Consider the following 14,980-nt stretch of genomic DNA (forward strand, 5'->3'; position numbering starts at 1 on the left):
GAAGCATTGCCCAGGGGATTTAGGCAAAGATCCTCCAAAATTAGCACGGTGGGGGGTATTCTCTCTGTCAAATTTAAATCGCCCAAGTCTGATACCTAAATTTGGAGCCCAGGTGCCTGCTGTGGCCGGCAGTGTCTCTACAGACAGCTCTTGCTCCCAGTTCAGTGCCCAGTGACCCTAAGGAACTTAGAAATTTAGTCTAGAGGAGCTTTAAGTTGGGGTGAATGTCCTGCCCCGGGAGCGTCTGTCCAGTGCCAGGCTGTTGTTGGTGACATCGAAGACAACCGTGCCATTTGTCTTCAGTTGAGCTGAACCCCCAAATTCTAGTATTTTCCATTTAACTGGAACTGGGTGCATTTCCTTCCCATGCAAATTTAGCCTGGTTGCTTCAGTAGGAAGAGAGCGCTATAAATATAGAGATAATCTGACCACGGCGTGTGCTATATTGAATGAGAAATTCCATAATACCAGATACCCGATCCTCTTTTTTTTTTTTTTTTTACCTCTTTGTACCTTAAAAACAATTGGCAGCAACCAATTCTAAAAATGAATCCTGTTTTGGTGAGAAGGTTCTTACATTTCCGAGTTAATTTTCCTGTCTCTTGTGTTTAAGTTTCTTTACCAGCTGGCCTACAGATTCCCTGTGTGACTGGGTGAAAAATGTGGCTTGTTGTACTTCTCTTCTCCGTGCCCTTTGGGGACGCTTTTTAAAACCAAAAGAACTGTTTTACAAATTTTTAAAGATTTTCTTGGTCAAGGCATGTCCCGAAAGTGAAGCTCTTGTCTCAATTTTTAGAACTTTATGCAAACAAATACCAATTCAACTTTTAATTTATCTGCCTATTGAAATCTACATGCGATTTGCCAAAAAGACACAATATTTCCGTTTTCAGTGCTGTTGGTAAGTTTTGATAAGGGGTATATTTATTCCATGGAGACAATGAGATTGAGGAGCAGAGAACAGCATGAGAAAGTCTTGCTGCTGGTGTGATAACTCCTTTCCAGATGAAGCCGGTCTTATATCTCAGTTTGGCACTGAAATGATGACTTCAAGGACTGTTGGTATCTCTTCCCCAGCCCTTTGGTGTACAAACTCGTTAATGTGCAAGAAATTGTTCATATGCAAATAGGCAGATGATAAGCAGCCGGCTGGCCCTGCGTTGATCCCCTGGCATTTTGGCTTCTTCCCACTTCCACCAGCTCTGCCCGTGCCACTCTTCTGGAATCCGCTTGATCGGAGCATCTGACAAAGCCTTAAATGGAAGATAGTAGCATTTCTGATCTCATTTTCCAGTATTTCAGCTGTGCCATAATCTATTTACCACACAATTTGTGTCACTTTGATAAGCGGCTGCTTCAAGACTGCATTTATTAAAATCAAGAGCAGGGAGAGCTTTCAAGTCTCTCAAGTGTTGTAATAAATGTTTGAAATTAGTCATTACAGTGTTTGCCATGGTTCATATCATAGACTCTATCTAAATGACAAATGATCACAGCCTGGACATGCACTTTTTTTTTTTTTGGTGGTGCGTTGGCAGCGGGATGGAGATGACGTTGGGTTAGCCCAGCCCGAAACAGCAGAAGTCAGAGCCAGGATGGGACGGGAGGAGCGGAGAAGGAGGAAGGTTTCAGTGGGAAGACTTATCAGAGTCTCAGGGCGATGGCTTTGAGCAGCGAACTGCTGGCTCAGCTCTTACTTTCCTGGCTAAAAATGAAATAAATCTGAAAAACACCCAAAAGCCCAAAGAAGCAGCCATGTACTTTTTGCAACGCTGAGGAATTGGTTGTTTTGTGCAAAGTTTGGCTCTTCCCCCATCAAACAGCTCCAGTATGGGAAATTCACTTTGCTGCTTTGTTAGAAAGGACTTCTTAATGCCTGCCTGCCTGGCCATGGCTTTGTGCTGATGTGGTCGTTTAAGAAGGAAAAAAAAAAATATAAACAAACCAAAAATCAAACAAAAACCCCCTTTGCTAAATGTAGTTATATGTATGTGTATGTATATATTCACACATATATACACATAGACGTATTAAACACATACAGCATAGAAAAGAGACAATTATTAAGACAAATATTCTGTCTCAATTCATTTTGTTCTTCATTTTCCCATCAGGAACGTAATAGCTAAATTTATAGTGTTGAGTCTGGGCTATAAATTCCATTATTTTCAGTGACTATATCAATTACATCCCTTGAAAGGGGACCCCAAGGCAAGGGGAGAAAATTGGAGACAAAAATCGTCAGAAGGGAGGATGCAGGAAGTGGAGGGGAAAAGCATCCCCTTCCCTTTTTTCCTTGTTGCTCATTACCAATAACCAGCACCTTATCCCGGCGTGAAAGTCTGCTTAGTTTCCTGGGGATCCAGCTGGCATCCAAGCCCAGCACACGGTGCAGCTCAGATCGCAAGTGTGTCACTGCGGAAATAATCGCGGTCCTACACACACGCACGCAGGTGCTGACTCAAAAGGGGAGCAGGAAATGGTCTTGTCTGCGTATAAAAGGTACTTATTTTGAGAAAACTCAATTATTGCAAAAGAAAACAATGCACCTGTTTGCAAAGAAACCGAAATGAGTAAACTACTCGCCTCCTGTCCTTGAGCTCAAAGTGATTTATTATTTCTTTTAAAGGATTTTTGCACTGGGGCAAGCTCGAAAAAGGGAAAGCACAGTATCGAAGAGTGGTGCGCTGAGATGAGAAGTTGTTTCTCTGGCAATTCCTATGACTTTTTTTAAGGGTTTTACAATTTTTTCCTTCTCTCTTAGTGCAAATGATTGAATCATGTTGGCTGTGGGAGGCCGAGTGCTCTTAGTTTGTATGGTCGGGGCTGCTGAGAATGCGTTACTTACTATGGGGTTGGGTTTTTTCAGTGCCTCTCACCGTGTTGCGGAGATGCTCTGTGAAAGGCAGATCAGATACCAAGGGAACGCTAAAGCAGGAGCCTGTCGTCATTAATATGAAGGAAAAGGAGCCCATGCCAGGTGTTGAAGACGTGGATGATGCTGCACATCCAAAATAGTTGAAAACTTTGTCCCAGGTGTATGCCAAACTCCTTAATGTTTCAGAAAAAAAAAATGTTGTTGATATTTCCAAATGGCAGAGGCTGCTGGGCTTCCCTGTATCTGCACAGGAGACCTGCGTAGAGTCCATTTGCATAATTATTTTTGTTCCCTTTAGCACTGGAGTTGTATTTATCTCCATGCCCATCTAATAGCATGCGGTGTTGTACCTTAGCTTGCACAGCTCTTCTTCCTCACCCAAAGGTTCACACCCTCAGTACGTTTATCAGCACTTTCTTCTGTCCTCAGCCTTTGCTTTAATTGGCTGCAAAACTTTACATTGGTTTAATCTCCCCTTGTAGGATGGCTCTTCTTCTCCCCCCAGGCACCTTTGTAGCCTTTGCCTCTTCTAGTTGCAGGTTGATGTGACTTTCTTGGATGCAAGTGATAAGAGCTGCCAGATGTCCCTGCCTCTACTGGAAATGCCATGCCTGATGCCTCCAGGCATCATATTGGTCTTCCAAGTGGTGAAATTCCCAGTTAGCAGCAGAAATTCTTGTTTATTCCCTAGTGCATCATCTCTGTGTCTGGTCTTGACCCTGGGAGAGGGGAGGACAAGCGACAGGAGGAGAGGGAGACTGTCCCTCAGAGATATAAGGCTCGTGAAAGGGTAGCACAGTCTTGAGCTGGGAAGGTGCAGGCAGTAAGGGGAAGGACTGGAGTTTTCTGCTGAGAAGCCTTAGAATCATAGAATCATCTGGGTTGGAAGAGACCTTTAAGATGATTGAGTCCAACCGTTAGCCTGATACTGCCAAGTCCACCACTAAACCATGTCCCTCAGCACCACGTCTACCCGTCTTTTAAATTCTTTCAGGGATGGAAACATGAGGAGGAACTTCTTTCCTTTGAGGGTGTCACAGCCCTGGCACAGGCTGCCCAGAGAGGTGGTGGAGTCTCCGTCTCTGGAGACATTCCAAACCCGCCTGGAGGCGTTCCTGTGCCACCTGCTCTGGGTGACCCTGCTCTGGCAGGGGGTTGGACTAGATGATCTTCAGAGGTCCCTTCCAACCTTATGATTCTATGATGGTGATTCCACTGCTTCCCTGGGCTTCCCTGTTCCAATGTTTGGTAACCCTTTCTGTGAAGAAATTTTTCCTAATATCCATCCTAAACCTTTCCTGGTGCAACTTGAGGCTGTTCCCTCTTGTCTTATCACTTGTTACTTGGGAGAAGAGACCAACAGCCCCCCTCACTACACCCTCCTTTCAGGGAGTTGTAGAAGGTCTCCCCTCAGCCTCCTTTTCTCCAGGCTGAACACCCCCAGCTCCCTCAGCCGCTCTTCACAAGACTTCTGCTCCAGACCCCTCACCAGCTCTGTTGCCCTTCTCTGGACCCGCTCCAGCACCTCAATGTCCCTCCTGTAGCGAGGGGCCCAAAACCGAACACAGCACTCGAGGTGGGGCCTCACCAGTGCCGAGGACAGGGCAACGATCACTGTGCTAGTCCTGCTGGCCACACTATTTCTGACATGAGCCAGGATGCCACCGGCCTTCTTGGTCACTGGGGCATGCTGCCTGGGCACACAGCCAGCTCTGACCCTGGACCTGAGCTCACCTTGACTGACCTGTGTTGCTTCCAGCTCTCTGCTGCCCTGACACCTCTTTGCCCCTCCTTGGTATGTATTTGTTTTTCTTATGCCATGGTCAATACCCCTAAAAACATTGAATAAGGTGAGTTATTGGGTATCTCCATCTTTCTTCCTCCTTTCTTCCTCTCTTTCCTTCTTCCCAGTGCTGTGCCCTTCAGCTTCTGTTGAGACTTTCACCCATGTCACAGCTTCTACTAAATCCTGTCTTCTCAAGCTTAGCTAATGACAAATGCTCTATGGAAATCTGTATGAGACCTGCTGCATCTCATTTGCCTAGAAAATCTTTCAAGGAAAGACAGCAGGTTGTGCTTCTTAAGACGAGATGGAGGGGGTCGCGGTATGTTGTCCTTGTGATAAATATTGAACGTAATGAAGATTGCTGATGGACAGCATTGCGTACTGGAGTCCTTTGTTTCCTCCAGTACAAGACGGATGGTGGTATCCAGTATTTCCTCCATGTTTCTGTCTTGCAGAATTGTCCACCCTGTCGTTCAGCCCTCTGCTCCTGAGCAGAAGCTGCCAATTTGTGCCAATAACAATGTCACACCTCCCCCATTCCTACTTTGAGAGAGTTGGTCTTGTAATATTTTTTTTATATATTAGTTTATAATTAAAGGGTATTGTATTGAGAGCATTAAGATATGACCTGCCTTACCTCCTTCCATAAATACTTCTTTTTTTTCTCCTACTTGCTGGGAAGGCTTTAAAAACATCCTCTTGGAAATTCATGCAGATGATATTTAGACATGCAGATATGCACTCCTGTTTTGCATGAATGTTTGACCTTGGGCAGAGCTGTTCAATGCAGGATGGATGTGTTGTGGCTGCATTTAATCATCTGAAGCAGAGATGAAGCCTTGAAAAACCACATAGACCCAATTCCCAATTCCCAGCCTCTGGATGGTAATGAACTTCTGAGAAATAGCTAATCAATAAATTGAACAAAAGACTCAGGCAGCTAAACCACTTTGTCAGGGCCTTAATTACAATTGCAGAAATAAATCGGGAGGGGGGTGGCGGTTGGGAGCCTTTGCCAGACAAAACTAACCCTTTACTCTCACGAGCGAACCCTTTACAAACCGAGCAGCCTGTGTTTGTGGGAACGCCGTGTCTTTGTGCACGTGTTCATGGGGATCTCTAGGTGGGCAAATGACCCAAAACGGGCTGCTGCCTCATGCCACAGCATGATGGTTTGGGCTGTCCCTGTCCTCTGAAGCTACTGGAGGAGCTGGAGTGAGATTGTACTTAGCGGGAAGGAGATTTGGGATCTTTCCACGGGGAAGCTATGAGGATGATCCAAAGCAGCGGGCCATGCCAGGGCAAGCTGGGCTATTTAACTTGGGGAGAACGCTGAAGACTGAGGACCAGATGCAGCCAGCAGGATAAGGACGGACATCTGAGGACAGATACAAGAGATGGGAGCCAGGCCAGTAGCCCGTCTTACCCTCACATCCCTCCAGCGGGTTTCCCAGTAGTCCCAGCCCTTGCCAGCAGCAGCAGTGATGGAGCCGGGGAAGCCAGCGTGGAGGCTGTCGGCTAAACCCTCAGAGGCTTGCTTGTTCTTGGCGCAATTATAGCAGCAGGCATTTCACGTGCATGTCTCCTGGCAGCGCGTGCTGGAAAACAAAGGGATGTATCCTTGGGGATTGTCTTGTAGACGTGGTTTTGCCTTAAGAAATATTACAGAATAACAAGGTGTCCAGGTTGACACGAGCGTGCTGAGCCTGGGTGGCGTGCAAGAGGGTGGATGTGTGTGGCAGAGGCTAGAAGGGCACGTGGCAATGAGGGAAAACAGATTTTGAGGTGCTTTGGGCTTTATGAGGGGGGCCCCTGTGGTCCAGGCACTATGCTGCCGAATCAATTGTCCTTTGAGGATCCAGAGAAGGGGTCACGCCTTAAAGGAGCGTGTCCTTGGGTGCGTAAAGTATTTAAAATTGGACAGAACAGACCGTTTCATCGGACAGATTTAAACCCCGGGTAAGGTGCAAGAGCTGGGTCGTGTCCTGTGTGAGCTGCTCCTCACCCTTGCAGGGGAAGTTGGTTGGTAACAGGCTCACTGCCCTCCTCCTCGCTTTCCACAGCCCTTGGGGTTAGCAGAAAAGAGGTTTCTTTTTTCCCTTCATGGAAATCCCTGGTAAGACAAGATGGACTCTTTTGAATGGCTGTTCGTTGCGGATGGGTGGCCGCAGCTGCTGTGATCCTCAGGGCTAAATGAAACTTGTCCACCTTCTCCCGGAGGGCAACCACGGGGAGCAAGCGCTCAGAGAGCGTGCCGGGACCAGGACCATGGGGCCCCATTTCTCTGTTGTGGGCACCGAAGAGGGGATCTACATCAAAGAGCATCCCCTGAAACCCAGAGCCCAGGCGCAGCGGCTGGCGGGGTGTCTTGGGGGGACGCAGGACTGGGATCGTGGCTGTGCCGTGTGGCACCCACACCCGTACGAGCCTGGGAGCAGCTGGTTTGAGTGATGGCTGGCAGTAGCGTGGGCTGCAGGTATTGTACATCCAGGATGCAGTTACCCTCCAAAGCAGCGTAAGGACAGTCCATTTTCCAGTCGTTAACAGGCACCTACGGCAGTGAGAAATCCGGCTGGGTATGACCGCTCCCGAATTTGTAAGAGGTCTGTATGGCTGGGGGAAATGTGAATTAATGATCGTCTCAGAACCCTCCCCCCAAACTTTAACCTCACAGCCTGCAAGAGAACAAACCACAGGTGCCATAAACTCCATAGCAGCCAGAGGACATCTCGTGTTGTCAACCTCCAACACGTTTTAGTGCTTTGCTGGCTCGGGGCCTGGCTGAAGGAGCAGTTAGCACCCCTGCTTCCCTGCCAGCCTGGCTTCTCTTCCCTGCCTTTCTCACGGAGCCGGGGAATTGCTCTGTAATGAGGCAGCAGTTCGCTGCTGATGACATGAAACTACTGGGAATAAGATAGCTTTCTGTGAGCCGCTCTGCCTTTGTGCCCAGGTTCTTCTCGAAGCAGCAGATAAATCTCCATCTCAGCACAGCGGCAGCGCTCGCGGAGCAGTCCCCGGGACATGAGTGAGTTGCTGCTGTCGGCACTGTGTTTACTGCACAGATAAAATATTTACAGCTCCATCTTTGGTGTGAGATGTGACTCTTCCAGTCCTCACGAAGGTCACTGGAAAGTCAGTAAAATTTATTGATGGTTTATAGCACTTTTGTGCCGGAAAGCAAGGTTACAGTATTATATACCTACACACGGCAGGCAGGGAGGACTAGAGAGAGGAAGGAGAGCAGCCCAGTGTACAGCCTTGGCTTGGTCCCCCAAACCTGTGTGTTATTTTTAATTAAATGATAAGCTCCAAATAGCAGAGCATGTGCAGGGCTGCTAACAGGCTGCAGCCCAGAGTCTCAGTAAAACGTTTGCTGTGCTGATGCTTTTTCCTTCAGAGGGAGCTGGGGGGTTGTTTTGTGTTTATGACTGTGTGCGCACTGGTGTTTGTGTAGGGAAGTCATACTCTGCCGTGGAAGGAGCGGAGATGCCATGCCTGCCTCTCGCTTCTCCCTAATTGTGATTTCCGTCAATAGCCTGGAATTAAGATTGCATTGTACCAGGCGTGGTAGGAATATTTAGCATGAAGGTGGCTTCTGCCTTGGAGAATTGTGAGTCCTCTGGACACGTAGGGACCTTTCCCAGCAGGGCTGAGAGCAGCTGGGAGAGTCTTGAGGTCTCTGGTGTCTCTGCAGCCTGCTGTGGGGAGGGTGGCCTGTGCTCAGCCCCCTCTGAAACACCCTCTCTTCAGGCATCTTGCTGGTCCTGCATACCAGAAACTCTCTGCTGCTTTATTCTTAGAATCATAGAATTTTTTAGGTTGGAAGGGACCTTAAAGATCATCTGGTTCCAACCCCCTGCACTGGGCAGGGACACCTCCCACCAGCCCAGGTTGCACCAAGCCCCATCCAGCCTGGCCTTGAACCCCTCCAGGGATGGGGCAGCCACAGCTTCTCTGGGCAACCTGGGACAGGATCTCACCACCCTCAGAGTGAAACATTTCTTCCTGGTATCCAATCTAAATCTCCCCTCTTCCAGTTTGAAGCCATTACCTCTCGTCCTATCGCTACATGCCCTTGTAAAAAGTCCCTGCCCATCTTTCCTGTAGGCCACCTTCAGATACTGGAAGGGGCTCTAAGGTCTCCCCGGAGCCTTCTCTTCTCCAGGCTGAACCCCCCCAGCTCTCTCAGCCTGTCCTCACAGCAGAGGGGCTCCAGCCCTCGCAGCATCTTTGTGGCCTCCTTTGGCCCTGCTCCAACAGGTCCGTGTCTTTCTTGTGCTGAGGACTCCAAAGCTGGAAGCAGTACTTCAGTACTATTTCTTTTGCTCTGAAAAGACGGGAGCAGATGGATGGACATTTATGACTCCCTCTCTATGGACCTGCACATGCAAAGGGCAATGAGATCTCAAGGTGGCTTTTGGAAACTTTCTGTCAGGCGTGATTTCCAGGAGCCCATGAAGATGACTTGGCAGCACATGCAAGATCTAACACCAGTTTCAGATGTCACACACCAGCCCACAGAAAATGGGTTTAGCGTGTGTGTCTGCAGCGATGGAGAGCTCGGATTAGCTTTGCACTCATTGCATTTCCATTCGGCGTCTCCTGTCCACCCGTCCGTGAGCAAGGCAAAACGCTCCGTGTGCTTTTCCATTCAAATAAACAGAGAAGGACCAACGACGCTTGTTGTCAAAAGCTATGTGTGGGAGCGGGCGCGCAGTTCCAAAACTCTACCAAGACAGAACAGCTCCCTTGTTTTTTTTCAAAATGATTGGCATTTCAGTGAGCCCCAGTAAAAACACAGTATTTGGAGCTCTTGGTACCTCTTCTCATCAGGTTGTTTGAGACATCAGCAGCGAGCAGAGGAGAATTCCTTGAATTGCGGGAACAAACTCAGGTGTGGCTGAAATAGAGCAGGTGTTGGCCAGGCGAGGGGGTGGGTCAGGGCAGAGCAGCTGACAAGAGCAACAGACGTGGAAACTTGCCTTTTTCTAAGCAAAACATGCTGTGTCCTAGTGCAAAGTCTCCAAATGCTCCAGTAATTCGGTTGCGTGGCCGTGGCTCCGGACCATGCCGCAGTCTTTCTCCTTTGAGGACTATGAAGTGTTTATTTTTGAACCACGGCTTTTCATTTAACAAGGAAGGCTGGAAGTCAGATAAATGAGAAATACGGGAAGAAGCTGGGAATTAAGTGCTGCCTGTTTCTATCAGCTCCTGGTCCTGTTTAAAGCCTGATAATAGAAAGGCTTCTCTGTGATCTTATTACTAAGAGGGTTTGAGTCTGAGCATGTCATAAAACCCAACCAGCTTGGCAGTTAATAACACCCATGTGTACAGTAACGCGCCATAGGAAAGTTAAGACTGGCCATGAGTTCCCACTGGGACGCGAGCGTCTTACTGCAAATTCCCTCTGTCTGTTTTTTTTTGGTTTTTTTTTTTTTTCTGACCTCACCCTACAGAATGATCTGTTTGAAACCGAAGGCGTCTGTCTGATCTGCTACCAGGGAAAGGAAATCTTGAGAACATTTGACAAAGAACGCAGAGTTGAAATTAAATATCGTAATGATATAAAACAGTAAGCAGATCTGCTTGACAGCCTTGACAGCTATTTGTTATAGAAAACAGCGTTTATGATGTCAGTCCTATAAGGGAATGTGTTTGAATTAAAATAATTACAGCAGATAGTACAACAAAGACTCCCTGTAGTCAATCATCCTTCACAAATACACTGTACAAAATCTTCCCAATGAGCGAAGGAAGCGTAGGGACTGGAGCCTGGCAAATAAATACCAATAGGAAGCTGCACTGCAAACTCAAGCGGCTGCTTCCAGTCATGAAATTTCCTTCTCTTTTCAATCCTAGGTGAGACAAATGAGGATTTTTAATATTATTTTTTTATATATATATATATGTATTTCTCCCTTCTAGTAGCTGTAGGTGACAGCTACCTACTTCCGGATAGGGAATTGAAAATCTTTCTGGAAGGGATGCAGAGACTCTTTCAGGTTTGGAGTTGTTTCTTAGGTTCCTCTTCTCTGCATGTCCACTGTCGTTGCCTGGATCCGTATTTTCAAGGGGATCACATTGGTGAGCTCTCTGCTGAAAAAAAACGCTGCTAAACATCTCGTCCTTAGTATCTGCACGCTGCATTCACCAGCGTGTTGTGGGCAGGGCTGGTGAGAGCAAGCTGTCATTAAGATTGTCTAACAGCTCCGTATTTTGAACGTAAAATCTTGGGCTGCAGTTTTACAAGCTCTAATTCAGCTCTTATCAGGTCTACAGATTTGTTCTAGTCTTGAGCAAAATGGTTCAAGGACTTTTCAGGAGACTCAGGGGAAACAAAATCTTTGCTCTACCCATTAAAACAAACAAACAAACAAAAAGGCAGAATACTGTGGTGTCCAATGTCTCTGGAAAACTCATGTCTGTCCGCATCGCAGAGCGGAGCCCCAAGCCTTGCCAAGAGAAGGGTGACCCTTCTGCTGGGGATGCGCCTCTTCTTCTCCCGTAAGAAACCCACTTGCAATTGCAGCTTTTCATAGCGTAAAAATAATGTATTTTGCAAACTTAACGGAGAAATACTAGCAGGTGAAATCAGTGGAGATTTTGTCCTTGCCAAGCATGCTTGAGCTTTGCGTCGTATTTTTAAGTCCGTTTTGGGGTGCTCTGAGTGATAGGGAATGTGTACATGCTCCTGAAAGTAATGCCTCGGTGCCTCTTTTGCAGATCGTTTGAGCCTAGTTTTATTCAAAACCCGCTATTTTTCCCCTTCTAACTTCTGGTTTAGGTTGCGTGTGAATTGCTTAGCAAGTGGTATAAAATGAGGCAGCGGAGGAACTTTTTTTTTTTTTTTTCCCCTGAGAATTTCAAGTGTTTTGCAGGTTTGCAACATTGGCCCGTTTGTCAGCACTTTGGAGCTCTTGCATAAAAGCAATTACTGGCATTTCTTTCTCTCCTCCTTTCTTTTGTTAGTTCTCGGTCAGCCCTTCCCACCAGCGTATTCATTGCAAATATGTGCTCTTGGCCGCCCAGCTGGTGTTTTCACAGGTGTGTTACGCCGGAGCGCAGATTTGAAGAGAAAAAAATCCAGCAGAGTCCCAATGAAAGGAGCAGAGATAACATTGCAGGGTTTTCCTTCTGCATTCCACGCCGTTTCCATTCTTCCCAAGAAATGCTGCCCCTACCTCTCTTGTCTCTGCCTGTCGTGTGCAAAATGTTCTCTTTATGGCTTAATCCTGCTATGGAGGTTTGACAAATGAAGAGAGACACCCTCCACTCCCCCACCCCCTCCCCCGCCACCCCCCCACCCACCCCCAAAAAAAAAAACCCAAACCCAAAAAAACCCAATTGGTAGCCTTGTTTTCTCTGACTGCTTTAATGTAAAGAGGGAGGGCTTAGCTTTGTCTCAGTATTGCTCTGTGCTGCACAGGAACCTGAGATACAGGTGAAGTCCTTCCATGTGTTGGGTTGGAGTCTAAGAGACACAGGTGAAGTCCTCCCATGTGTTGGGTTGGAGTCTAAGAGACAAAGGTGAAGTCCTCCCATGTGTTGGGTTGGAGTCTAAGAGACAAAGGTGAAGTCCTCCCATGTGTTGGGTTGGAGTCTAAGAGACACAGGTGAAGTCCTCCCATGTGTTGGGTTGGAGTCTAAGAGACAAAGGTGAAGTCCTCCCATGTGTTGGGTTGGAGTCTAAGAGATACAGGTGAAGTCACTCCATGTGTTGGGTTGGAGCCTAAGGGACAGTCTGTCTTCGCTGACTAAAACAGTGTGTTGTGCCTGGGTGTTACGGTGGGTTGAACTCTTGAGCCTCAGCATCTCTGGACAGAGGCAACGGGTATTATTTCTGGCCACGGGCTAAGAACATGCCTGGAAAAGTGATTCTGGAGGTCACTGCAGCCATCTGTACATGCCCTGTGTCTGGAGGTGCTGGTCCCAGCAAAGCAGAGTGCTCCTGTCCTTGTCTGCTCCACCAGCAACCTAAAAGATTCCTAGAGCAGGGGTTGCATCAGGGTGACCCAAGCCACCAGTAAATTCCTGCAGTGTGAATTTGCCCGTTTGTATTGTTCTTCTGGCCTCGGCAGCCTCCTGTGGCAGCCTTTTCCAAAACTTATTACCTGCTGAGAGCCGAGATGTTTCTTTAATCAAAATGAGGGAGCCTGTCCCTCTTTCAGCCCAGAATTTGCATGTGTGACACCTGCAGTGAGGGAGTTTAATCCCCTGGAAGCTGTGAAGGCAGGAAATCTGCATACCATCTCGGCTATGCAATAACCAGCAAACAGCTCAGTAACTGAGAAAGCTATTCCGCCTGGCTTTACATTTCTTGGCTCCAAATAGTTTCAGTGAAACCCTTGATGCTATTTGAACACTGGGTGGGTTGAGATTTTTTTTATTTTTTTTTTCTTGGTGCGTAGTTTAATTACAGCGAGGCTGTGCACTGACTCTCCATTAATAATACAGTGAATTTCAGCAGCAGATTAAATTTCTCTAAAGTAGTAAATTGCAGGGGAAAGTGGAGGAAAGTCATGGTCGAGGAAAATAAGTACATTATAGGTCCTTTATTAGATAGAAGCCCATGGCATCAGGCAGACGGGTTCTTACAAACACACACATATGAGAAAAACAGGGACTGCATCAATCAGCTTATCAAAATCACTTAAAAGAAATGGGCTTCTGCTGAATGTGTGGAGTGCAATAAAACATCAGTGTAACGCTGGGCGTATATTAACTGGCACAGAAAGATTATGACATGTCCATTACTGAGCTTCCTCTTCCTGCTGGCTGCAGAGAGGTCCAGATTCCTGCATAATGTGTCCCTCAACCTCCCCCCCCCCCCAAATTTATTTTATTACCCTTGTTACGAGCAGGCACGCTATAAAATGACATTAGAGGCAGAGCAGCCACATGAGAGATGCTGAGTCTGCCCTGAACATCAAATGTACTTCATAAGGGCTATGTAAATAGCCCGCTAATCTAGTGCCATCTGAGAACACAAAAGAAATGAAAAGTGGGTGAAAGCCCTGCGCAAGCACTTCTCCTTCCCGCTGCTCCCCTTCCCGCAGCGCCTTCCCCCTCCAGCACCTTCAAGGGGCCAGTCCTGCTGTGCCACTGGACCCCCGTGCTGGGTTAGCCTTGGCTTGGCCAACGTTTAGTAGTTGGGCAGGTAAGAAGGGACACGATGGCAACCTCTAGCATGGGCAGGTGAAGGTTTTCCTCCTCGGCCACGGGGTCTCAGTGCATTAAAACTGATGTTAAAGCAGCGCGGCGCGACCTGTGTCCACACAGGGCCAGGAGGTGACAGAGGAGCTGAGGTGCCCAGGGATGGAAGAGCAGCTCAGGCTCTAAGCTCCGCCTCGTCACCCCGGTTTTACCTGGGGGTACCAGTGCTTCATGTACGAATAATACAGACTTTAAAATAACTTTAGCCATTTATGCAGATACTGAAACGGAGAACAGTTTGCCCCACTGCGGCTAAATGGGCTGTGCCAGTGGGGATATGGGGGGACACAGCTCCAGAGGGCTTTGGATGGGCAGGTGCACACATGCTGGGTAGGTAGACACTAAGAGGGTGTTTGTGTGTGTGTATATATAATTTTTTTTATATATATATATACACACACACACGTATATGGCACCAGAAGATTGTTTTAAAAGCCACTTCGTGGCCCCAGCAACTGCTCTTAAAATCAAATGAGAGATGAAGGAATTTTTCAACCCAAACCATAAGAGACCCTGGGGGGGGACACAGGATTATGGACACTTATAACTAATGCAAAATAAACAAGGCAAAATTATATGTAATTACTCCTAAAGTCATTTGCTTGTTTCAGTAATTGACCTGTGCATTCTTTAATCTTTAATGCTCCTTTAAAATTCAGCCTCAGGGACTCATAACATTTATTGACGTTTGTCATGGTTAAGGCTCTGGAGGAACTGGGCTTTATTAGAAGTCTTCAAAGAAATATCAATTTAGGGATAAGCAGCATTAATATTTTGTACACAACGTCATCTGCTTAGAAAGCTTTACTAGCTTTCTTTATATCTTATAAAAAGCAAGCAATGGCAAAACAGGGCAGTGCTGGGAGTGGCTCAGTAAAGAACCTGCTGCTGCTGCTTTAGCGAATTTTATTAAGAAAAATATGAGGCTGTGCTTAAAAAATAAATAAATAAAAAGGTTGGCGCAGGAGACACTGATGTGTCTGTTCATGGTGGCAAGAGAGATTTGACCTGGGCTGGGTGGAGAGGGCATCCATCAGCAGTGCAACTGGGGGAACTATTCTCTCTGCCACAGACTTGCTGTGTGACCTTGTCACGCGTCACCA

Source organism: Larus michahellis, chromosome 14 (assembly GCF_964199755.1).
Source record: "Larus michahellis chromosome 14, bLarMic1.1, whole genome shotgun sequence".
In the NCBI taxonomy this organism is placed as follows: domain Eukaryota; kingdom Metazoa; phylum Chordata; class Aves; order Charadriiformes; family Laridae; genus Larus; species Larus michahellis.